Genomic DNA, 27,567 nt, shown 5'->3' with positions numbered 1-27,567 from the left:
CTTGAAACTTGAAACTTGAGGGGAGACAAGTGACAGGAGCCAAGTGACAGGTGGGTGGTTCTCAGACAGCAGTCAGCGAACCAGAACGTAACATAGAAGGAGACTCGATGACCAAATATATGGACAATCTAATTCAGAAAAAATTAGATATACCAGAACACGCCGAGATAGGGATCCAAAGGGCGCATAGGATCCAAGCCCCGAAATCACAGACAAATGGACCACCGAGAGCAGTTATAATTAATTTCCTGAAATTCGAAGTCAAAGAGAACATTCTTAGGAGAGCCTGGCAGGCGAAGATGGAGGTGGAAGGACAGAGAATATCATTTGATCATGATTACGCAATGGAGGTGGCTGTAAAATGTCGAAGCTACGTTGAAATAAAAAAAACTCTGAGGGAGAAAGGAATCAGATTCCAATCGCCAATGACCACTCTGTAGGTACACTGGGAGGATGGCATCAAAGTCTACAACTACGCGCAAGAGGCAGCAAGGGACGTGACTCGGAAAGGATGGAGGGGGCGCCGGGAGGAGGAGATGGAGAGAGATCCACGCCCATGCTGATGGAGAGACTGGAGAGGACGCTGATTCAAGACAGACCAGCTGAGGAGAATGACAGAAGGACATCAGAGAGAAATACAGGAGGGAGGGGACGTGAGGGACCACAGTGTTTCAAGAGAAGGATAAGTACAATATAATAGCAAAATAAAAGACTACACGATATAAATGCAGACCAGATTTGAAAGAAACACAGGAATACACATGACACATGACACATGATATGAGTAATTGTAAACATGAAAATTACTTAAACAAACATAAGACATGTGATACACAATACAAGTGAATATGAACATGAAAATAAATGAAACAATGGAACGTATCGAGAGAAACACACGTTGGACAGATTAAAAAATAAACATAAGATTACGCGTGACGCACAATGCAAGTGAATGTGAACATGAAAATTACTTAAGAAGAGATGAGACCGGGAGCTCCGGGGTAGCTCAGAGAGCAATGCTGGACTTATATGGAGAGCTTTTAGCCACTAGGGGGAGCCCTCTCACTAGGAGAGCCACTTCTCCCCACCTCCCAGCAGGGGATAGAGGGAAACGATTAAGTTCCTCTAACACCATGGAAGTACCAAACACTGTTATTGATGTAGATGTTTATCATAGTTCTTTACATGTAAGTCGGGTAGAGTTAGCAGTGGCTACAACCACAAATATAATTTTATGTGACATGGGTAGAATGGGAGATCATTTCGAATGGAAAAATTACGCAAGTTAAGGGTATCAAGATGATGTTGTTGAATGTTAATGGTATGAATAATCCAATCAAAAGGAGTAAGGTGATGACGAAACTTAAGAAAGAAGAGGCACAGGTTATTTCTCTACAAGAAACACATCTAATATCACAAGAACATGAAAAACTGAAGAGATTCGGATATGAGAATATGTTTTATAGTTCTTTTAAACAGAACCTTAGGAGAAGAGTAGCTATATTAATTAAGAATGCAGTGAAGTTTGAATTGATTAAAGAAATGAGAGATAAAGATATGTAATGGTCATGGGGAAAATGGAAGGTCAAATGGTAACACTAATGAATGTATATGCCCCACCAGACAGTGAGAAATATCTATTTGAAACAATCTTTGATCTCATAGCGATGGAAGGGGAAGAGGTCCTAATTTGTACAGGGGATTTTAATGTAGTATTGAACTATGACGTGGACACAACAAGCACAAAGAAATGGAGAACACATATTAGCAAATATATGAATATACAATTTACATAATTAGGAATTACGGATATATGGAGAGAAACACACACACTAGACAGGGAGTACACACATTATTCACACCCACACACAACATATTCAAGGATAGACTTTCTCATGACAACAGGGGACAGATACAGAGTAGAGGACTGTAGGATAGGGGTAACAGACATATCAGACCATAGCGCAACATATCTGACAGTGAATCTTAAAAGTAGACGAGAAATACAGTTTGGAGACTGAACGTAGGTCTATTGAATAACAAAGGTTTAGTAAGCGAAGTAAAATAAGACATAATAAGATACAGAGAGGAAAATGACAATGGAGAGGTAGATCCAAACATTCTATGGGATGCAATGAAGGTGGTAATACGAGGAAAATGTATAGCAAGAAGGCCAGAATAAAGACATACCAGAACTTAGCAAAGAAACTGAAAGAATTAGAGAAAAAACACCAAAACTCAAAGAACCAAGAGACACTTAGGGAAGTAAAAGACGTTAGAGAAATGCTGAACAAAGAATTACTGACAGAAATAGAGAAGAAGGCTAGATACGTGAAACAGACATACTATGAAGGAGGACCGAGACCGACCAGACTTTTAGCTAGACGAATCAGGACACAACAAAAACTAAACACAATACACACAATAAAAGACACAAACACAAACAGGATACTAAGGGAACCAGCTGAAATAGAGAAGACATTCGAAGAATACTACAAAACACTATACACACAACCGATAGTGGCAGGAGAAGAAGAGATAGAGACATTCTTAGAAAAACTAGATTTACCATCGATAGGAAAGGAACAGAACGAAATATTAAATGCAGAGATTACAGAGCAGGAAGTGGGTAATGCGATCAGCAAAGCAAAGAATAGTAAGTCACCAGGTAGCGACGGATTCCCTTCTGAATTTTACAAAACATTTAGACAGGAACTGAGCCCCATATTAGAGGCAGCATTCAGACACACAAAGAAAAAGGGCACAATGCCACCCTCATGGAAAGAAGCCATAATTACTACAATCCCAAAAGAAGGAAAAGATAGGGAACTATGTAGCAGTTTCAGACCAGTGTCCATACTTAATGTAGATTACAAGATGTATACATCGATAATATGATATCCAAAAGATTTGAGACATTTATGCCAGATATTATAGACGAAGACCAGACCGGATTCATTAAAGGAAGACAAAAACAGGACAACATAAGGAAGACAGTACAGATAGTAGAGGAGATACAAAAAGAAGGAGGAAGTGCAGTATTAGTTAGCCTAAACGCAGAAAAAGCATTCGACAGTGTAAGCTGGATATTCCTATATAAAGTATTGGAGACATTTGGTCCTCCTCTCACAGTGTCATCTCCTCCTCCTCCTCCTCCTCCTCCTCCTCCTCCTCCTCCTCCTCCTCCTCCTCCTCCTCCTCCTCCTCTCCTCTCACAGTGTCATCTCCTCCTCCTCCTCCTCCTCCTCCTCCTCCTCCTCCTCCTCTTACGGTATTTTTTTGGCAGTGAAAACCAACCTCTCCTCTGTCTTCTTTCCTTCTGTCTGTCTCTCCTGACATCACTAAAGGGGTCACTGGATGAGGTTCAAAAGTAGTCATCTTCCTTGTGCGCGTGTGTGTGTTTGTGTGGCACATACATGTGTGTACTTGAGTGTGTGTGTGTGTGTGTGTGTGTGTGTGTGTGTGTGTGTGTGTGTGTGTGTGTGTGTGTGTGTGTGTGTGTGTGTGTGTGTGTGTGTGTGTGTGTGTGTGTGTGTGTGTGTGTGTGTGTGTGTGTGTGTGTGTGTGTGTGTGTGTGTGTGTGTGTGTGTGTGTGTGTGTGTGTGTGTGTGTGTGTGTGTGTGTGCTGGTTCAGTCTAATCTGCCCTCTTACACCTCAGTAATGAAGTGTTAAAAAAAAATCTATTTTTTTCTTTTTCTTCGTGATGACCCCCTGTGGTCTCCTAAAACTGATTGTTTAATGAGAGGACATTATAATTGGAATCCTTTTGTAGACAGACAAGAAGACAAAGCAGCTAAATGTCCCCCGAGCACAGAGCAACGAAATGAAGCAGATTTGTGGCGTTTCAACAGGGAGCACAGAAGAGATTCATCAGTAGCACATTATTAGCGCAGGTTGATTGATTAATTAATGGGTTTTCTTGTGCAGTCATGGGTGTTCCTGATGATAATTATGTTGCTACTTGGTTGGTTGTTTATTTTTAATAGCTGACTTGATGGTAGGCGTGTCTCGTGCTGTGGAACCCTTTATCGTGTCTATCTATCATTCAGTCTTATCGTTCCATCATTTTATATATTGTTTTATCATTCTAACTGTTTGTAGTGTGGTAGTGAACGGTTAACCTTCTGTTGTGTGGTAGTGAAAGGGTTAACCTTATGTAGTGTGGTAGTGAAAGAGTTAACCTTCTATAGTGTGGTAGTGAAAGGGTTAACCTTCTATAGTAGGTAGTGAAAGGGTTAACCTTATGTAGTGTGGTAGTGAAATAGTTAACCTTCTATAGTGTGGTAGTGAAATGGTTAACCTGCTATAGTCTGGTAGTGAAAGTCTTAACCTTCTGTAGTGTGGTAGTGAAAGTGTTAACCGTATCTAGTGTGGTAGTGAAAGGGTTAACCTTATGTAGTGTGGTAGTGAAAGGGTTAACCTTATGTAGTGTGGTAGTGAAAGTGTTAACCTTCTCTAGTGTGGTAGTGAAATGGTTAACCTTCTGTAGTGTGGTAGGGAAAGGGTTAACCTTCTGTAGTGTGGTAGTGAAAGTGTTAACCTGCTCTAGTGTGGTAGTGACAGGGTTAACCTTATGTAGTGTGGTAGTGAAAGTGTTAACCTTGTGTAGTGTGGTAGTGAAAGGGTTAACCTTCTGTAGTATGGTAGTGAAAGGGTTAACCTTCTGTAGTGTGGTAGTGAAAGGGTTAACTTTATGTAGTGTGGTAGTGAAAGGGTTAACCTTATGTAGTGTGGTAGTGAAAGATTGAACCTTCTGTAGTGTGGTAGTGAAAGGGTTAACCTTATGTAGTGTGGTAGTGAAAGATTGCACCTTCTGTACTGTGGTAGTGAAAGGGTTACAGCAACCAACACCCATTAGAGACCGAAGCGTTTATTTAAAAAATGTTGGAGGTAAAACTGCTGTCGGCCCACAGTCCTGGGGACACAGACATTCCAGACTAGAGAACCAACTGAGTCTCAGGCCTGGCATTGTTGTTTATCTTGGCAGCGTTTGATTTAAATCATGGGACGATCCTTGGAAGGCGTGTTATGAAATCAATGTGTGCAATATGTGATGCCAGGGATAAGAAAACATGGAGCTACCTTATTGCCAACATCTCCAGGATGATGACTCACACACACAGTACCTCCACACATTCTTTCTCTATGGTATGACATAGATCTCTAAGATATGACACATAGATCTCTAAGATATGACACATAGATCTCTAAGATATGACACATAGATCTCTATGATATGACACATAGATCTATAAGATATGACACATAGATCTCTAAGATATGACACATAGATCTCTAAGATATGACACATAGATCTCTAAGATATGACACATAGATCTCTAAGATATGACACATAGATCTCTAAGATATGACACATATATCTCTAAGATATGACACATAGATCGCTAAGATATGACACATATATCTCTAAGATATGACACATAGATCTCTAAGATATGACACATAGATCTATATGATATGACACATAGATCTATAAGATATGACACATAGATCTATAAGATATGACACATAGATCTCTAAGATATGACACATAGATCTCTAAGATATGACACATAGATCTCTAAGATATGACACATAGATCTATAAGATATGACACATAGATATATATGATATGACACATAGATCTCTAAGATATGACACATAGATCTATATGATATGACACATAGATCTCTAAGATATGACACATAGTGTTATGGTTTGTAACCGACCCCAATCGCACAACACAAGACAGGTATGAGAGTAAGCCAAAACAGGGCAAATCTTTATTATAGAACAAAAGGCGGAACAGTCCCTTTATGGGAGAACACGAAAAACACTAGAGTCAAGGAAAACTGGAAAATGCGGCACTGTGCCTTTAAGAGGCGAACAGGCTAAGGGACTAGGGCTAAGGGACAGGGCCAGGGCTAAATGTCAAGGACCAGGACCAGGGGCACTGGAGAGGGGAACAGGGGAGAACGCAAAAACACTAGAGTCAAGGAAATAAGGAAAATGCGGCACTGTGCCTTTAAGTTTCAAGTTTCTTTCAAGTTTCTTTAATAGTTGTCATACAGAAGTACAGAATACTTTCATACAAAATGCTTCTTACTGTTACGCTCCAGAGACTGTGCTAGACAAGATAGTATCAAATAACATAGTATAGCATGTAATTTAGAAGTAGAAAATGAGGTCACAGTGTTCAGTATAGACATATGTACAATGTTCGATGCAGAATAGACGTAACTGAGTTACCATATAATATACAATACTATGCAGTGTACTAATGTACAGTACTATATAGTGCAAAGCAGAAATGGGATGAGGTACAATTTAGGTACAATTTACAGTAAGGTGTACGAGTTGTAGTGCAATCCTTCATCAATAAATATAAAGTGTGGGGAGTGGGTGCTACAGTGTGTTTGTTTAAAGTGGGTGTGTGCTATAAAGTGTGTGGAGTGGGTGCTACAGTGTGTTTGTTTAAAGTGAGTGTGTGCGTGTGGATGTGTGTGCTATGTGCGTTTGATGGTTGTTGTTGTGTAGTGTTCATTGTTCGTTTAGCAGCCTGATGGCCTGGGGATAGAAGCTTCTTCTGAGTCTTTCTGTGCTCGCCTTGAGACTCCGGTATTGCTTGCCTGACCGCAGCAGTTCAAAGAGGCAGTTGTTCGGGTGACTGGAGTCTTTAATGATTCTCTTAGCCTTGCCCTTGCAACGATTGTTGTAAATGTTCTGGAGGGTGGGGAGCCCCCCTCCAATTGTGCGTTCGGCTGAACGTGTCACTCTTTGTAGTCTGCTTCGGTCTTGTGCAGTGCTATTCCCAAACCAGGAGGTGATGTTGCCAGTCAAGATGCTCTCTATTGTACATGAGTAGAAGTTCTTAAGGATCTTCTGACTGACTTGGAACTTCCTTAGGCGCCTGAGGAAGTAGAGGCGTTGTCGTGCCTTCTTCACAACACTGTCAATGTGTGTGGTCCATGTCAAGTCCTCGGATATGTAGGCTCCGAGGTACTTAAAGCTGTTGACTCTCTCAACCGGTGCCCCGTCGATGCTGAGGGGGCTGTAGTCCTTGACCCCCGACCTCCTGAAGTCCACAATCATCTCCTTTGTTTTGCTGACGTTCAGGGAGAGGCTGTTTTCCTGGCACCATCCCGCCAGGACCTTGACCTCTTCCAGGTAGGCCCTCTCGTCGTTGGCAGAGATCAGGCCCACCACCACTGTGTCGTCAGCAAATTTGATGATTGTATTGCTACTCCGCTGAGCCACACAGTGGCGAACAGGCTAAGGGACTAGGGCTAAGGGACAGGGCCAGGGCTAAATGTCAAGGACCAGGACCAGGGGCACTGGAGAGGGGAACAGGGGAGAACACAAAACACTAGAGTCAAGAAAAACTGGAAAATGCGGCACTGTGCCTTTAAGAGGCGAACAGGCTAAGGGACTAGGGCTAAAGGACAGGGCCAGGGCTAAATGTCAAGGACTAGGAACAGGGGCACTGGAGAGGGGAACAGGGGAGAACACAAAACACTAGAGTCAAGGAAAACTGGAAAATGCGGCACTGTGCTTTTAAGAGGCGAACAGGCTAAGGGACTAGGGCTAAAGGACAGGGCCAGGGCTAAATGTCAAGGACTAGGACCAGGGGCACTGGAGAGGGGAACAGGGGAGAACACAAAACACTAGAGTCAAGGAAATAAGGAAAATGCGGCACTGTGCCTTTAAGAGGCGAACAGGCTAAGGGACAGGGCTAAGTGTCAGGGACAAAGGCTAAGGGCCAGGGCTACGGGCCAGGGCTGCTTACAGGGATGAGGACAGGGTTCCGACGGCGGAGACTTGGCAAGGGGACAGGGGCCCGACGGCGGGGGCCGGGCACGGAGACAGGGGCCCGACAGCGGAGGCCTGTCACGGGGACAGGGGCCCGACGGCGGAGGCCTGGTACGGAGACAGGGGCCCGACAGCGGAGGCCGGGGGGAAGAGGCGCCATCCTCCCGTGGAAATAGGGAGCGATGACGCGCCGGCTTGACGTCTGGAGTGGGAACACTGGCAACCTCCCGTAGAGAATTAGAGAGCGAAGGCGGTGTCCCACTCCAGGCACGGAGATCCTCTTCCTCCTCCTCGGGGGGGCCGGGCACGGAGACTTGACTTGACTTGAGACAGGGGCCCGACAGCGGAGGCCGGGGGGAAGAGGCGCCATCCTCCGTGGAAATAGGGAGCGATGACGCGCCGGCTTGACGTCTGGAGTGGGAACACTGGCAACCTCCCGTAGAGAATTAGAGAGCGAAGGCGGTGTCCCACTCCAGGCACGGAGATCCTCTTCCTCCTCCTCGGGGGGGCCGGGCACGGAGACTTGACTTGACTTGAGACAGGGGCCCGACAGCAGAGGCCGGGGGGAAGAGGCGCCATCCTCCCGTGGAAATAGGGAGCGATGACGCGCCGGCTTGACGTCTGGAGTGGGAACACTGGCAACCTCCCGTAGAGAATTAGAGAGCGAAGGCGGTGTCCCACTCCAGGCACGGAGATCCTCTTCCTCCTTCTCGGGGGGGGCCGGGCACGGAGACTTGACTTGACTTGACTTGAGACAGGGGCCCGACAGCGGAGGCCGGGGGGAAGAGGCGCTATCCTCCCGTGGAAATAGGGAGCGATGACGCGCCGGCTTGACGTCTGGAGTGGGAACACTGGCAACCTCCCGTAGAGAATTAGAGAGCGAAGGCGGTGTCCCACTCCAGGCACGGAGATCCTCTTCCTCCTCCTCGGGTGCTACAGACGGGCAGCGCAGAACAAAGGGGTCCCAGGGGACCGGGGCGAAGAGACGCCATCCTCCCGTGGAAATAGGGAGCGATGCGCGCCGTCTTGACGTCTGGAGTGGGAACACCACTCCAGGCTTGGCACGGAGATCCTCCTCGGATGCTGCAGACGGGCAGCGCAGAACACAGGGGTCCCAGGGGACCGGGGCGAAGAGGTGTCATCCTCCCGTGGAAAATAGGGAGTGATGACGCGCCGGCTTGACGTCTGGAGTGGGAACACTGGAAAACCTCCCGTAGAGAATTAGAGAGCGAAGACGGTGTCCCACTCCAGGCAAACGGCGACAGGTGGTGATGGCTGGCACGTCGTCTCACGCCGGAGACGCGGCAGGTGATGGTAACGTACAGGATGGTAACGTACAGAACTCCATGAACACAGAGTGAACACAGATACAGAACGACCCGACCAGGACTGGAAGGGAGGTCCAGGTATATAAAGCCCTCTGGGGCGCTAATCATAAACTATGACAGCTGCGTGAAGGTAGTCCAAGGGTGGGGGCTGGTGAAGAGTAGAGGAGAGTAAATCATCGCAAGGGTGGGGGCTGGTGAGGGAGAGTAGACAGGGAAAAGTTCAGGGAACAGGCGAATCCTCACAGTACCTCCCCCTCCACGGGAGCCACCGGGCGACCGAAACACTACCATGACGGGGCAGAACACCAACATGACGGTCAGAACACTAACATGACGGGGCAGAAAACTAACATGACGGGGCAGAACACCAACATGACGGTCAGAACACTAACATAACGGGGCAGAACACTAACATGACGGGGCAGAACACTAACATGACGGTCAGAACACTAACATGACGGTTAGAACACTACCATGACGGGTCAGAACACTACGGAATCAGACAGCGGGGCAGGGGACAAGACAAGGCAACAAACAAACAAAAACTGGGCCATGCTAGCAGGGGAAGCTACACCTAAAGTGGGGCTAGCAGAGGGACTGGGTAGCTGCCAGAGCATTGCTAGCTACAGGGCCTATGCTAGCTGTACTGCTACATTAGCATAGAGGCTGCGCTAGCTGCCGGAGCTAGGCTAGCAGACAGGGCTGGACTAGCAAAGGAGAACAAGCTAGCTGGAAGGACAGTCCTAGCTGTGGGGAACAGGGTAGCCGACAGGGGAGCTAACGAGGCTAACAGGGGAGCTAACAGGGGAACTAACAGGGGAACTAACAGGGGAACTAGAGGGAGCTAGAGGGAACTAGAGGGAGCTAGAGTGGGTTAGGGAACTAGAGGGAACTAACAGAGGCTAACTCACATACACTGTCTGTGCTGGCTGGGGTCGTCGACGGGTCGGGTCGTACTGTTATGGTTTGTAACCGACCCCAATCGCACAACACAAGACAGGTATGAGAGTAAGCCAAAACAGGGCAAATCTTTATTATAGAACAAAAGGCGGAACAGTCCCTTTATGGGAGAACACAAAAAACACTAGAGTCAAGGAAAACTGGAAAATGCGGCACTGTGCCTTTAAGAGGCGAACAGGCTAAGGGACTAGGGCTAAGGGACAGGGCCAGGGCTAAATGTCAAGGACCAGGACCAGGGGCACTGGAGAGGGGAACAGGGGAGAACACAAAAACACTAGAGTCAAGGAAATAAGGAAAATGCGGCACTGTGCCTTTAAGAGGCGAACAGGCTAAGGGACTAGGGCTAAGGGACAGGGCCAGGGCTAAATGTCAAGGACCAGGACCAGGGGCACTGGAGAGGGGAACAGGGGAGAACACAAAACACTAGAGTCAAGAAAAACTGGAAAATGCGGCACTGTGCCTTTAAGAGGCGAACAGGCTAAGGGACTAGGGCTAAAGGACAGGGCCAGGGCTAAATGTCAAGGACTAGGACCAGGGGCACTGGAGAGGGGAACAGGGGAGAACACAAAACACTAGAGTCAAGGAAAACTGGAAAATGCGGCACTGTGCCTTTAAGAGGCGAACAGGCTAAGGGACTAGGGCTAAAGGACAGGGCCAGGGCTAAATGTCAAGGACTAGGACCAGGGGCACTGGAGAGGGGAACAGGGGAGAACACAAAACACTAGAGTCAAGGAAATAAGGAAAATGCGGCTCTGTGCCTTTAAGAGGCGAACAGGCTAAGGGACAGGGCTAAGTGTCAGGGACAAAGGCTAAGGGCCAGGGCTACGGGCCAGGGCTGCTTACAGGGATGAGGACAGGGTTCCCACGGCGGAGGCCTGGCAAAGGGACAGGGGCCCGACGGCGGGGGCCGGGCACGGAGACAGGGGCCCGACGGCGGAGGCCTGGTACGGAGACAGGGGCCCGACAGCAGAGGCCGGGGGGAAGAGGCGCCATCCTCCCGTGGAAATAGGGAGCGATGACGCGCCGGCTTGACGTCTGGAGTGGGAACACTGGCAACCTCCCGTAGAGAATTAGAGAGCGAAGGCGGTGTCCCACTCCAGGCACGGAGATCCTCTTCCTCCTTCTCGGGGGGGGCCGGGCACGGAGACTTGACTTGACTTGACTTGAGACAGGGGCCCGACAGCGGAGGCCGGGGGGAAGAGGCGCTATCCTCCCGTGGAAATAGGGAGCGATGACGCGCCGGCTTGACGTCTGGAGTGGGAACACTGGCAACCTCCCGTAGAGAATTAGAGAGCGAAGGCGGTGTCCCACTCCAGGCACGGAGATCCTCTTCCTCCTCCTCGGGTGCTACAGACGGGCAGCGCAGAACAAAGGGGTCCCAGGGGACCGGGGCGAAGAGACGCCATCCTCCCGTGGAAATAGGGAGCGATGCGCGCCGTCTTGACGTCTGGAGTGGGAACACCACTCCAGGCTTGGCACGGAGATCCTCCTCGGATGCTGCAGACGGGCAGCGCAGAACACAGGGGTCCCAGGGGACCGGGGCGAAGAGGTGTCATCCTCCCGTGGAAAATAGGGAGTGATGACGCGCCGGCTTGACGTCTGGAGTGGGAACACTGGAAAACCTCCCGTAGAGAATTAGAGAGCGAAGACGGTGTCCCACTCCAGGCAAACGGCGACAGGTGGTGATGGCTGGCACGTCGTCTCACGCCGGAGACGCGGCAGGTGATGGTAACGTACAGGATGGTAACGTACAGAACTCCATGAACACAGAGTGAACACAGATACAGAACGACCCGACCAGGACTGGAAGGGAGGTCCAGGTATATAAAGCCCTCTGGGGCGCTAATCATAAACTATGACAGCTGCGTGAAGGTAGTCCAAGGGTGGGGGCTGGTGAAGAGTAGAGGAGAGTAAATCATCGCAAGGGTGGGGGCTGGTGAGGGAGAGTAGACAGGGAAAAGTTCAGGGAACAGGCGAATCCTCACAGTACCTCCCCCTCCACGGGAGCCACCGGGCGACCGAAACACTACCATGACGGGGCAGAACACCAACATGACGGTCAGAACACTAACATGACGGGGCAGAAAACTAACATGACGGGGCAGAACACCAACATGACGGTCAGAACACTAACATAACGGGGCAGAACACTAACATGACGGGGCAGAACACTAACATGACGGTCAGAACACTAACATGACGGTTAGAACACTACCATGACGGGTCAGAACACTACGGAATCAGACAGCGGGGCAGGGGACAAGACAAGGCAACAAACAAACAAAAACTGGGCCATGCTAGCAGGGGAAGCTACACCTAAAGTGGGGCTAGCAGAGGGACTGGGTAGCTGCCAGAGCATTGCTAGCTACAGGGCCTATGCTAGCTGTACTGCTACATTAGCATAGAGGCTGCGCTAGCTGCCGGAGCTAGGCTAGCAGACAGGGCTGGACTAGCAAAGGAGAACAAGCTAGCTGGAAGGACAGTCCTAGCTGTGGGGAACAGGGTAGCCGACAGGGGAGCTAACGAGGCTAACAGGGGAGCTAACAGGGGAACTAACAGGGGAACTAACAGGGGAACTAGAGGGAGCTAGAGGGAACTAGAGGGAGCTAGAGTGGGTTAGGGAACTAGAGGGAACTAACAGAGGCTAACTCACATACACTGTCTGTGCTGGCTGGGGTCGTCGACGGGTCGGGTCGTACTGTTATGGTTTGTAACCGACCCCAATCGCACAACACAAGACAGGTATGAGAGTAAGCCAAAACAGGGCAAATCTTTATTATAGAACAAAAGGCGGAACAGTCCCTTTATGGGAGAACACAAAAAACACTAGAGTCAAGGAAAACTGGAAAATGCGGCACTGTGCCTTTAAGAGGCGAACAGGCTAAGGGACTAGGGCTAAGGGACAGGGCCAGGGCTAAATGTCAAGGACCAGGACCAGGGGCACTGGAGAGGGGAACAGGGGAGAACACAAAAACACTAGAGTCAAGGAAATAAGGAAAATGCGGCACTGTGCCTTTAAGAGGCGAACAGGCTAAGGGACTAGGGCTAAGGGACAGGGCCAGGGCTAAATGTCAAGGACCAGGACCAGGGGCACTGGAGAGGGGAACAGGGGAGAACACAAAACACTAGAGTCAAGAAAAACTGGAAAATGCGGCACTGTGCCTTTAAGAGGCGAACAGGCTAAGGGACTAGGGCTAAAGGACAGGGCCAGGGCTAAATGTCAAGGACTAGGACCAGGGGCACTGGAGAGGGGAACAGGGGAGAACACAAAACACTAGAGTCAAGGAAAACTGGAAAATGCGGCACTGTGCCTTTAAGAGGCGAACAGGCTAAGGGACTAGGGCTAAAGGACAGGGCCAGGGCTAAATGTCAAGGACTAGGACCAGGGGCACTGGAGAGGGGAACAGGGGAGAACACAAAACACTAGAGTCAAGGAAATAAGGAAAATGCGGCTCTGTGCCTTTAAGAGGCGAACAGGCTAAGGGACAGGGCTAAGTGTCAGGGACAAAGGCTAAGGGCCAGGGCTACGGGCCAGGGCTGCTTACAGGGATGAGGACAGGGTTCCCACGGCGGAGGCCTGGCAAAGGGACAGGGGCCCGACGGCGGGGGCCGGGCACGGAGACAGGGGCCCGACGGCGGAGGCCTGGTACGGAGACAGGGGCCCGACAGCAGAGGCCGGGGGGAAGAGGCGCCATCCTCCCGTGGAAATAGGGAGCGATGACGCGCCGGCTTGACGTCTGGAGTGGGAACACTGGCAACCTCCCGTAGAGAATTAGAGAGCGAAGGCGGTGTCCCACTCCAGGCACGGAGATCCTCTTCCTCCTTCTCGGGGGGGGCCGGGCACGGAGACTTGACTTGACTTGACTTGAGACAGGGGCCCGACAGCGGAGGCCGGGGGGAAGAGGCGCTATCCTCCCGTGGAAATAGGGAGCGATGACGCGCCGGCTTGACGTCTGGAGTGGGAACACTGGCAACCTCCCGTAGAGAATTAGAGAGCGAAGGCGGTGTCCCACTCCAGGCACGGAGATCCTCTTCCTCCTCCTCGGGTGCTACAGACGGGCAGCGCAGAACAAAGGGGTCCCAGGGGACCGGGGCGAAGAGACGCCATCCTCCCGTGGAAATAGGGAGCGATGCGCGCCGTCTTGACGTCTGGAGTGGGAACACCACTCCAGGCTTGGCACGGAGATCCTCCTCGGATGCTGCAGACGGGCAGCGCAGAACACAGGGGTCCCAGGGGACCGGGGCGAAGAGGTGTCATCCTCCCGTGGAAAATAGGGAGTGATGACGCGCCGGCTTGACGTCTGGAGTGGGAACACTGGAAAACCTCCCGTAGAGAATTAGAGAGCGAAGACGGTGTCCCACTCCAGGCAAACGGCGACAGGTGGTGATGGCTGGCACGTCGTCTCACGCCGGAGACGCGGCAGGTGATGGTAACGTACAGGATGGTAACGTACAGAACTCCATGAACACAGAGTGAACACAGATACAGAACGACCCGACCAGGACTGGAAGGGAGGTCCAGGTATATAAAGCCCTCTGGGGCGCTAATCATAAACTATGACAGCTGCGTGAAGGTAGTCCAAGGGTGGGGGCTGGTGAAGAGTAGAGGAGAGTAAATCATCGCAAGGGTGGGGGCTGGTGAGGGAGAGTAGACAGGGAAAAGTTCAGGGAACAGGCGAATCCTCACAGTACCTCCCCCTCCACGGGAGCCACCGGGCGACCGAAACACTACCATGACGGGGCAGAACACCAACATGACGGTCAGAACACTAACATGACGGGGCAGAAAACTAACATGACGGGGCAGAACACCAACATGACGGTCAGAACACTAACATAACGGGGCAGAACACTAACATGACGGGGCAGAACACTAACATGACGGTCAGAACACTAACATGACGGTTAGAACACTACCATGACGGGTCAGAACACTACGGAATCAGACAGCGGGGCAGGGGACAAGACAAGGCAACAAACAAACAAAAACTGGGCCATGCTAGCAGGGGAAGCTACACCTAAAGTGGGGCTAGCAGAGGGACTGGGTAGCTGCCAGAGCATTGCTAGCTACAGGGCCTATGCTAGCTGTACTGCTACATTAGCATAGAGGCTGCGCTAGCTGCCGGAGCTAGGCTAGCAGACAGGGCTGGACTAGCAAAGGAGAACAAGCTAGCTGGAAGGACAGTCCTAGCTGTGGGGAACAGGGTAGCCGACAGGGGAGCTAACGAGGCTAACAGGGGAGCTAACAGGGGAACTAACAGGGGAACTAACAGGGGAACTAGAGGGAGCTAGAGGGAACTAGAGGGAGCTAGAGTGGGTTAGGGAACTAGAGGGAACTAACAGAGGCTAACTCACATACACTGTCTGTGCTGGCTGGGGTCGTCGACGGGTCGGGTCGTACTGTTATGGTTTGTAACCGACCCCAATCGCACAACACAAGACAGGTATGAGAGTAAGCCAAAACAGGGCAAATCTTTATTATAGAACAAAAGGCGGAACAGTCCCTTTATGGGAGAACACAAAAAACACTAGAGTCAAGGAAAACTGGAAAATGCGGCACTGTGCCTTTAAGAGGCGAACAGGCTAAGGGACTAGGGCTAAGGGACAGGGCCAGGGCTAAATGTCAAGGACCAGGACCAGGGGCACTGGAGAGGGGAACAGGGGAGAACACAAAAACACTAGAGTCAAGGAAATAAGGAAAATGCGGCACTGTGCCTTTAAGAGGCGAACAGGCTAAGGGACTAGGGCTAAGGGACAGGGCCAGGGCTAAATGTCAAGGACCAGGACCAGGGGCACTGGAGAGGGGAACAGGGGAGAACACAAAACACTAGAGTCAAGAAAAACTGGAAAATGCGGCACTGTGCCTTTAAGAGGCGAACAGGCTAAGGGACTAGGGCTAAAGGACAGGGCCAGGGCTAAATGTCAAGGACTAGGACCAGGGGCACTGGAGAGGGGAACAGGGGAGAACACAAAACACTAGAGTCAAGGAAAACTGGAAAATGCGGCACTGTGCCTTTAAGAGGCGAACAGGCTAAGGGACTAGGGCTAAAGGACAGGGCCAGGGCTAAATGTCAAGGACTAGGACCAGGGGCACTGGAGAGGGGAACAGGGGAGAACACAAAACACTAGAGTCAAGGAAATAAGGAAAATGCGGCTCTGTGCCTTTAAGAGGCGAACAGGCTAAGGGACAGGGCTAAGTGTCAGGGACAAAGGCTAAGGGCCAGGGCTACGGGCCAGGGCTGCTTACAGGGATGAGGACAGGGTTCCCACGGCGGAGGCCTGGCAAAGGGACAGGGGCCCGACGGCGGGGGCCGGGCACGGAGACAGGGGCCCGACGGCGGAGGCCTGGTACGGAGACAGGGGCCCGACAGCGGAGGCCGGGGGGAAGAGGCGCCATCCTCCCGTGGAAATAGGGAGCGATGACGCGCCGGCTTGACGTCTGGAGTGGGAACACTGGCAACCTCCCGTAGAGAATTAGAGAGCGAAGGCGGTGTCCCACTCCAGGCACGGAGATCCTATTCCTCCTCCTCGGGGGGGCCGGGCACGGAGACTTGACTTGACTTGACTTGAGACAGGGGCCCGACAGCGGAGGCCGGGGGGAAGAGGCGCCATCCTCCCGTGGAAATAGGGAGCGATGACGCGCCGGCTTGACGTCTGGAGTGGGAACACTGGCAACCTCCCGTAGAGAATTAGAGAGCGAAGGCGGTGTCCCACTCCAGGCACGGAGATCCTCTTCCTCCTCCTCGGGTGCTACAGACGGGCAGCGCAGAACAAAGGGGTCCCAGGGGACCGGGGCGAAGAGACGCCATCCTCCCGTGGAAATAGGGAGCGATGCGCGCCGTCTTGACGTCTGGAGTGGGAACACCACTCCAGGCTTGGCACGGAGATCCTCCTCGGATGCTGCAGACGGGCAGCGCAGAACACAGGGGTCCCCGGGGACCGGGGCGAAAAGGTGCCATCCTCCCGTGGAAAATAGGGAGCGATGACGCGCCGGCTTGATGTCTGGAGTGGGAACACTGGAAAACCTCCCGTAGAGAATTAGAGAGCGAAGACGTTGTCCCACTCCAGGCAAACGGCGACAGGTGGTGATGGCTGGCACGTCGTCTCACGCCGGAGACGCGGCAGGTGATGGTAACGTACAGGATGGTAACGTACAGAACTCCATGAACACAGAGTGAACACAGATACAGAACGACCCGACCAGGACTGGAAGGGAGGTCCAGGTATATAAAGCCCTCTGGGGCGCTAATCATAAACTATGACAGCTGCGTGAAGGTAGTCCAATGGTGGGGGCTGGTGAAGAGTAGAGGAGAGTAAATCATCGCAAGGGTGGGTGGTGAGGGAGAGTAGACAGGGAAAAGTTCAGGGAACAGGCGAATCCTCACACATAGATCTATATGATATGACACATATATCTATATGATATGACACATAGATCTCTAAGATATGACACATAGATCTCTAAGATATGACACATAGATCTCTAAGATATGACACATATATCTCTAAGATATGACACATAGATCTCTAAGATATGACACATATATCTCTAAGATATGACACATAGATCTCTAAGATATGACACATAGATCTATATGATATGACACATAGATCTATAAGATATTACACATAGATCTATAAGATATGACACATATATCTCTAAGATATGACATATATCTCTAAGATATGACACATAGATCTATAAGATATGACACATAGATATATATGATATGACACATAGATCTCTAAGATATGACACATAGATCTATAAGATATGACACATAGATCTATAATATATGACACATAGATCTCTAAGATATGACACATTGACTGAATAAAGTGAGTGTTGGAGTATACAAATTCTTTGAAAAATGTAACAGTGAAGAACATTAATAGCGGACCGTTAGTTGAATGTTCTGGTTCTGGAATGTTCCGTCTGGAACGAAAAAACTAAAACGCAAAAAGAGATTGTGCCTGTTACGTAACAACTGGAAAATCCTTTAATTTCCAACCCTGGTTTTCAACATTCATGGCCACCGCCTCCTCCTCCTCCTTCCTCTGCTCCTCTTAACACCGTTATTGGCTGATTCACAGAGAGAGATGGGTATTCCATGTGGATTAGCAGCCCTGAACTATGGGATCATGTTCAGCGCCGCTCAGGTTGTCAAGATGTAAGCCAGGATGGATGAATAAATAAAAGCCTTGGTTGTTTGCGCCGTCGGCTGAAATGTTGGCGGAGGGCCTGACAAAAGCCTTGGGGCACAGTAATGACCTGCCCCTAATCAGCCGCTGTCTGTCACTCTCTCCTCTCTTGCTCTGCTGAGTGGGTCCATCCCAAGGAGGACAGGTGCAGTGTCTTACCGTCACCACCAGCTCTACTGGCCGCCTCTGAACGGACACCAATAAGCTGCATTAGTGAGGCATTAGTGCTCAAGGAATGACATTCTCCACGTTAGATCCTTGTCAATGGGAGACTCCGATTTTGTAAGTGACTTTTGCTCAAAATGTTGTGTCTTGCACTGCTAGTCTCTAATGGACAAATTAATACATACATGCATGCACACACGCATGCACGCGCGCACACACACACACACACACACACACACACACACACACACACACACACACACACACACACACACACACACACACACACACACACACACACACACACACACACACACACACACACACACACACACACACACACACACACACTGTACAACCTATAATTTAGGGCTAGAGTGTAGCCACCTGGCATGCCTTGGTGAGCTAATTATCCCTTAGAGATGCACCATAGGGGATCTTTAGGGGAGATAGTACCACATAGAAGTGGATCATCTGAAGGCAAACCTGAAGAAACCTGAAGATTCGCTTGAGATGCAGCTCTGCACTGTGTCAATAATATTTTTGTCATACATCTATAATAAACATTACAATTCAAATGTTTAAAGTTTAGAATGTATAAGGGCTTAGAACATTGAGAGTGTATGGTGGCCATTCCCACGCTCAATTAATGTTAATACCATTTGTTACACAGATTTGGTGCAAAATGTAACCAATTTTGTGCCACTTGAGAATGAATAAACATGGGAAGAAATCCCTCCAAAATGCCACATTAACCTGTTCACTACCACACTACCAAATGGTTAGCCCTATCACCATGGGCGGAGTTTATGGGGGTGCAGGGGGTGCATTGCACCCCCTGGTGGCCGGGGGTGAAATTGCTTTAAAAAAAAAAAAAAAAAAAAAATAAGATTATTTTTATTTTAATAAAATTATAATAATTGTGAGAAACAAATCTGAATTCTATTATGTTTTGTTTTACAATACATTCATTTTATAGTAGTAATCATGTCACATTATAAGGCGAACCTTCTGTAGTGTGGCAGTGAAAGGGTTAACGTGCGGCCAAGCACCACCATTCGGCAGCAGCAGCAGCAGAATGCCCCGCGCGATAGTACATTGTAAAGCTTGTACAAAGCCACTTATTCTGAGATGATAATTAATGTATCTGGATAACCAATGCACGGATTTTGTCGAGGCAGGTAGCGTTATTTCGGGAAAATTGATATCTATAGTTGGTATATTTTTCGTCCACGAAAAATGGAGGCTGTAATAATTATTATTGCTCGAGAGTCTCTATGAATAATAATAATTAGACCCTCCATTTTTCAAGTCAGTTAAAAATGATCCCCCGTAGTGCTGTGTGTGTGAGTGTGTGTGTGTGCTGCTGTACTACCTAAATAAAATAAAAAATTAGGGGTTAGGGCATTGTAAAAACGCTAAAATAATAAAATAAAGGTCAAAAAAATCGCGCGCGCACGCTGCGCGTGCGGGCGAGGACCATTCGCCAAGCTGTCGCACCCCCTGGCGTCAAGTTCAAACTCCGCCTATGCCTATCACTGCGACAATACAGAAGATTAACCCTCTCACTGCCACACAACAACGTTTTATCATTCTAACCGTCTGTAGTGTGGTAGTGAAAGGTTAACCTTCTGTAGTGTGGTAGTGACCTGGGCTTGAACTATGACCTGTGCCAGTGGGTCTTGGACTTCCTGACGGGCAGACCCCAGGTGGTGAGAGCAGGCAACTGCACCTCCTCATCCATCACCCTCAACATAGGGGCCCCCCAGGGCTGTGTTCTGAGTCCCCTCCTCTACTCCCTGTACACACACAACTGTGTGGCTCAGCGGAGTAGCAATACAATCATCAAATTTGCTGACGACACAGTGGTGGTGGGCCTGATCTCTGCCAACGACGAGAGGGCCTACCTGGAAGAGGTCAAGGTCCTGGCGGGATGGTGCCAGGAAAACAGCCTCTCCCTGAACGTCAGCAAAACAAAGGAGATGATTGTGGACTTCAGGAGGTCGGGGGTCAAGGACTACAGCCCCCTCAGCATCGACGGGGCACCGGTTGAGAGAGTCAACAGCTTTAAGTACCTCGGAGCCTACATATCCGAGGACTTGACATGGACCACACACATTGACAGTGTTGTGAAGAAGGCACGACAACGCCTCTACTTCCTCAGGCGCCTAAGAAAGTTCCAAGTCAGTCAGAAGATCCTTAAGAACTTCTACTCATGTACAATAGAGAGCATCTTGACTGGCAACATCACCTCCTGGTTTGGGAATAGCACTGCACAAGACCGAAGCAGACTACAATGAGTGACACGTTCAGCCGAACGCACAATTGGAGGGGGGCTCCCCACCCTCCAGAACATTTACAACAAGCGTTGCAAGGGCAAGGCTAAGAGAATCATTAAAGACTCCAGTCACCCGAACAACTGCCTCTTTGAACTGCTGCGGTCAGGCAAGCGATACCGGAGTCTCAAGGCGAGCACAGAAAGACTCAGAAGAAGCTTCTATCCCCAGGCCATCAGGCTGCTAAACGAACAATGAACAACACTACACAACAACAACCATCAAACGCACATAGCACACACATCCACACGCACACACTCACTTTAAACAAACACACTGTAGCACCCACTCCACACACTTTATAGCACACACCCACTTTAAACAAACACACTGTAGCACCCACTCCCCACACTTTATATTTATTGATGAAGGATTGCACTACAACGCGTACACCTTACTGTAAATTGTACCTAAATTGTACCTCATCCCATTTCTGCTTTGCACTATATAGTACTGTACATTAGTACACTGCATAGTATTGTATATTATAATTTATGGTAACTCAGTTACGTCTATTCTGCATCGAACATTGTACATATGTCTATACTGAACACTGTGACCTCATTTTCTACTTCTAAATTACTATACTATGTTATTTGATATTTGATTTGATACTATCTTGTCTAGCACAGTCTCTGGAGCGTAACAGTAAGAAGCATTTTGTATGAAAGTATTCTGTACTTCTGTATGACAACTATTAAAGAAACTTGAAACTTGAAAGGGTTAAGCCATCAAGACTTTGAGGAACGCCATAGAAAAATGTATGCTGTGATTTGGTCATTTGAAGATTTCTGTATGTGAGAATGGGTTTTAAGCAGAGCCCAATCGCTGAACACAGGAGAAGAGAGAATGGAGCGTTTCAGGATATTTAATAGTATTCCCCAAGCAGACAAGAGTTACATCCAGAAATGTACAACAGACAGGAATTGGGAATGTTCTTGGGGCAATGAGAGCAGGTGCACTCCAGTGCTACTGCGGACGGAAGACACAGGTCCGTGTCGAGAGAGTGAGCAGGAACTCCTTAGTATAGCTCCAGGGGTCCAGACAGGGGCTCGCTGGAATGGAGGTCCTGGGCACAAGAGAAGGAATGTTAGAACAGGGAATAATCACACAAGAGTGTCTAGCAGGTCTTCGGACTGAGGTGTCGTACCTAGGTAATGATAATAACACCACCACGACTTCTGGTCAGCATCCTCCGGTAGAAGTAGGGTCTTGGTGATCAGGGAATGGGATACAGCTGTGAAGAGTGAGGTGCCTGGCAGCGTGTGAATCAGGAGATGAGGTGCAGCTGAGTTGAGTGACAGGGGGTGAAGGAGTGCTGACCATATATGGGCGTGAGGCTTCCGTGGTGGATGGAAGGGAGGATGAAGAGGAGTGAGGAAGGTGTGTGGTGAATGTGAAGGGGGAATGAGGAGGAGTGAAGAATGCTCTTGCTGTGATTATGACACTGTAAGGATTGCATTTTTCGGATGGCAAGCTCTTCTGTTAGGAGTTGGCGCTGCACCGATGGCTGCCTTTCTGATCGCTCCGTCGAGACTGTGCTTTCTTTTGTTAATTTTTATAGTATTAGGAGTTTTATTTGCACCAACTGTTGGTGCATTATATGTGTATGACCGTCAGTCAATCATTGACATTGGATTAAGGAAAACTTACCGATTGGATTGCTCTCTGGATCGGATCGCTGAACAGCAGCAATGGCCCGCCGAGATCCTTTGTTATGGCCATGGCCAAGACCAGGAGAAGCCGCCGCGAAGACGTGGAAAGAGAGCCGGGGTCCGAAACAGACTGAGGTCCAAACGACACAGAACCACATTGCCCAGCATATTGTTGGCCAATGTGCAATCGATAGGAAATAAACTGGACGACATCAGAGCACGGATCCAATTCCAGAAGGACATTCGGGATTGTAACGACCTCTGTTTCACAGAAACTTGGCTGAGTCCAGATGTCCCGAATCACGCAATAGAACCGGCAGACCACTTCTTCGTTCTCCGCAAGGACCGGACGGCAGAAGAGTCACTAAAGAAGAAAGGAGGCGGCATTGCCTTCATGATAAACAAGGAGTGGTGCGATTTAGGCAACGCAAAGGAACTGTCTAACCACTGCTCCCCAGACCTGGAGTTTATCACGATAAAATGTCGACCCTTCTTCCTCCCAAGAGAGTTAACGTCCATCATCCTCATCGGAGTGTACATTCCACCACACGCGAACACTGTGGTCGCACTTTCAAAACTTCACGACGAGGTAAACAAACAACAGATAGCTAGCGTTGACGCTGCCATTCTGGTTCTGGGCGATTTCAACGGCGCGCGTCTTAAAAAGGTGTTGCCGAATTTCTATCAGCATGTGACCTGTCCCACCAGAGGCGAGAACATATTAGACCATGTATACTCGCAATTTAAGAATGGGTACAAGTCACAGGCTCTTAGCCCATTCGGTAAGTCCGATCACGCCGCCATTTTTCTTTTGCCAAAGTATAAACAAAGTCTCAAGCGAACGCCGGTGGTCTCGCAAGAGGTTAAGCGTTGGACCGTGACGTCAGGGGAGGCACTCCAAGCTGCACTTGAATGCACAGACTGGAGGGTATTCCGTGATAACACAGCCAATATTAACGAATACACTGAAACGGTGCTTGACTTTGTCTGTACTCTGGTAGAAGAAACAATCCCCTCTACCACAATTAGAATCTACCCAAATCAAAAGCCCTGGGTAGATAAATCCGTCCGTGAGGCTCTGAAAGTGCGCACATCAGCATACAACACGGGGCTGGTGACAGGCAACATGGAAGAACACAAGACGGCAAGATACAACGTCAGGAGAGCAGTAATAGAGGCAAAACGGCGTTACAGGGATAAAGTTGAACTTCAGTTTGAACAGGCTGACTCTAGAGGCATGTGGCAGGGCCTCAGAACAATGACAGATTACAAAGGCACCCCCCTCAAACTGAACAGTGACATCTCCTTAGCAAATGATCTCAATTCCTTCTATGCGAGGTTTGAGGCTATGAATAACAACACCAGCCTACAAACCACGGCAATGGGGGGGGGGGGGGGGGGGGTCTGCTGATGGAGACTCAGTGTTCAGGGTAACAGAGCATGAGGTGAGACGGATCTTTAAAAAAGTGAATATCAGGAAGGCAGCAGGACCGGACGGCATCCCCGGCCGCGTCCTAAAAGTCTGTGCCGACCAACTGGCCCCGGTATTCACTGACATCTTCAACCTGTCCTTGGAACAGGCTGTCATCCCCACCTGTCTGAAGAAGTCCACCATCATCCCTGTACCCAAAAAATCTACGCCCGCTTGCCTCAACGACTACCGCCCTGTAGCCCTCACCTCCATAGCCATGAAGTGCTTTGAGAAGCTTGTGAAGGGCTACATCTGTTCCTCCCTCCCCATCAACCTGGACCCCCTGCAATTTGCATATCGCCCCAACAGGTCCACGGAGGACGCCATAGCCCATGTGCTGCACACAGCAGCATCACACCTGGACGAGAGGCAGGGGAACTATGTGAGAATGCTGTTCATCGACTACAGCTCAGCATTCAATACCATAGTCCCCTCCAAACTCATAGCCAAGCTCAGGGACCTGGGCTTGAACTATGACCTCTGCCAGTGGGTCCTGGACTTCCTGACGGGCAGACCCCAGGTGGTAAGAGCAGGCAACTGCACCTCCTCATCCATCACGCTCAACATAGGGGCCCCCCAGGGCTCTGTTCTGAGCCCCCTCCTCTACTCCCTGTACACACATGACTGTGTGGCACAGCGGAACAACAACACAATCATCAAATTTGCTGATGACACAGTAGTGGTGGGCCTGATCTCTGCCAACGACGAGAGGGCCTACCTGGAAGAGGTAGAGAATCTGTCACAGTGGTGTCAGGAGAACTGCCTCTCCCTGAACGTCAGCAAAACAAAAGAGATGATTGTGGACTTCAGGAGGTCGGGGGTCAAGGACTACAGCCCCCTCAGCATCGACGGGGCACCGGTTGAGAGAGTGAACAGTTTCAAGTACCTCGGAGCCCACATATCCGAGGACTTGACATGGACCACACACATTGACAGTGTTGTGAAGAAGGCACGACAACGCCTCTACTTCCTCAGGCGCCTAAGGAAGTTCCAAGTCAGTCAGAAGATCCTTAGGAACTTCTACTCATGTACAATAGAGAGCATCCTGGCTGGCAACATCACCTCCTGGTTTGGGAATAGCACTGCACAAGACCGTAGCAGACTACAAAGAGTGATACGTTCAGCCGAACACACAATTGGAGGGGGGCTTCCCACCCTCCAGAACATTTACAACAAGCGGTACAGGGGGAAGGCTAAGAGAATTATTAAGGACTCGAGCCACCCGAACAACTGCCTCTTTGAACTGCTGCGGTCAGGCAAGCGATACCGGAGTCTTAAGGCGAGCACAGAAAGACTCAGAAGAAGCTTCTATCCCCAGGCCATCAGGCTGCTAAACGAACAATAAACACTATGCAACAACCATCAAATGCACACAGCACACACACCCACACGCACACACTCACTTAAACCACACAAACACACTTTATATTTATTGATAAAGGATTTGCACTACAACTCGTACACCCACTGTAAATTGTACCTAAATTGCACCTCATCCCATTTCTGCCTTGCACTATATAGTATTGTATTAGTACACTGCACAGTATTGTATATTATATGGTAACTCAGTTACGTCTATTCTGCATCGAACATTGTACATATGTCTATACTGAACACTGTGACCTCATTTTTTTTTTACTTCTAATTTACATGCTATACTATGTTATTTTATTTCATACTTATCTTGTCTTGCACAGTCTCTGGAGCGTAACAGTAAGAAGCATTTTGTACAAAAGTATTCTGTACTTCTGTATGACAACTATTAAAGAAACTTGAAACTTGTTCTAGAAATTGCTCAGAAACCCCCCTGTATTATTAAATATTATTATATATACCTAAGAAAGCCATACGTCCTCTGAACGCCCCAGGTCTCTACTTTGTGGCTGTACAGTTTCATGAGGCTGTTATTATCCTAGAGGTCACAATAGGTCGTTTTATACAGTGAGGTCAAGTTAGAAAGTAAAAAATTTCAAAACAATAAGTACAATGCTACTCATCACACATGAATACAATACAAATATGCAATTATAATTGTTTAGGGACCCCAGTATGCAGAAATATTAAAATACAAGCATTTTTAGAAAAGGCAAAAATAACACATTTAAACTGCACGCAAATAACTGCATGGTTTTTGCCCCAAAACTGCATGGCATTAACATAAAGTGGGCATGTCTATAAAGGGGAGACTCATGGGTTACCCAAAGAACCCATTTTCATTCAGATACACTATCTTACATTTACATTACGTTTAGTCATTTAGCTGACGCATTTATCCAAAGCGACTTACAAGTTCTGTAGTGAGCAGGAAGGGTACAACTCTTTCAGCTGAGTAACAATGTTCATCAACGTTTTGAAATGTAGGTGCTACAGTCTTTTTTTTGTGATAATTTCTTTTTTTATTATAGACTTTGACAAAACAACAACAATTTGACATAACATAAGACACAGTACGGAAAGCAAGACACATAGAAAGAGAGACAATAGCAAAACAGACCACACCAAAACTAAATAACATAAAACTAAAACAACATAAAACCCACTTATCCCCCCCCCTCCCCTGTTCAGAATACCATATAAAAAACTATATAAAAAACGAAACTGCTGTTGTAAGGCTTTCAGCGATCGCCACCCACATCTCCAGTGTCGATTCCTTCACCCCATGCAACCGGGCTGTGGAAAGTTCTAGATATACAGCATATGACAGCCTGAGACAGAGGGCCACGACAGGGACTGTTATGAGAGCAACGCCATGGGAATAATCTCCACCTTCACAGATAGGTATAGAATGGTACTGCGAGGCCACCTTCACAGGTACATGGTACAGAATGGCATTGGCTCTCTCAAGCACGCACAACAAACACACACACACACACACACACACACACACACACACACACACACACACACACACACTTGAATATTCAAAATAGTCCATGTCACGCCTCTCTTGTCTCTACTAAATATTGCTTACCCTGGAGCATCCTGGTGGCTTAATCTGATAATAATGGGTGATAATGTGTGATAAACAGCCTACTAATGAAATTACCACTTCCCTGCTCTGTCAACTATCTTATAATAATAATAATAATAATAATGAAATACCCAGTTCACTGCTCTCTCGACTATCTTACAATAACAATAATAATCATAATAATGAAATACCCACTTAGCTGCACCTGTTATGAATCCAAGTTTTGTGAGTTGAGCCAATCAGATGACACATTACTAGTATGTGTAAAACAAAATAAATATAAAGAATATATATAATAAATTGGCAGATAAAGACCTTTCCTCTTCTGTCCATACATTCCCTCTCCATGCGTCATTGGACTGCATTTTTATTTATATATATAGCTTCCTTCATTATTTCTTTTCATTCATTCTTTTTTTCTTTCTTTCATTCTTTCTTTCATTCATTCCATTTCTCTCTTCCTCTCCCCTCTACACCTGCATCCAGAAACGTAGGCCCTCATGTATCAACAATTCTTAGAAAGTGTTCTATTTTCGTTCTTAAGCACAGAATTTAGAATGTGTGTACGTACAGAAAAATCTGGATTTATCACACGTGCGTACACGGGTCGTACGCACACGCCGTGTTGATAAATGCCACTTGTTCTGCGCTCCGCGCTCGTGCACGGTT

The sequence above is a fragment of the Notolepis coatsorum genome, assembly GCF_963971535.1.
Source record: "Notolepis coatsorum genome assembly, chromosome: 17".
Classification (NCBI taxonomy): domain Eukaryota; kingdom Metazoa; phylum Chordata; class Actinopteri; order Aulopiformes; family Paralepididae; genus Notolepis; species Notolepis coatsorum.
Note: the sequence above shows the minus strand (reverse complement) of the source record.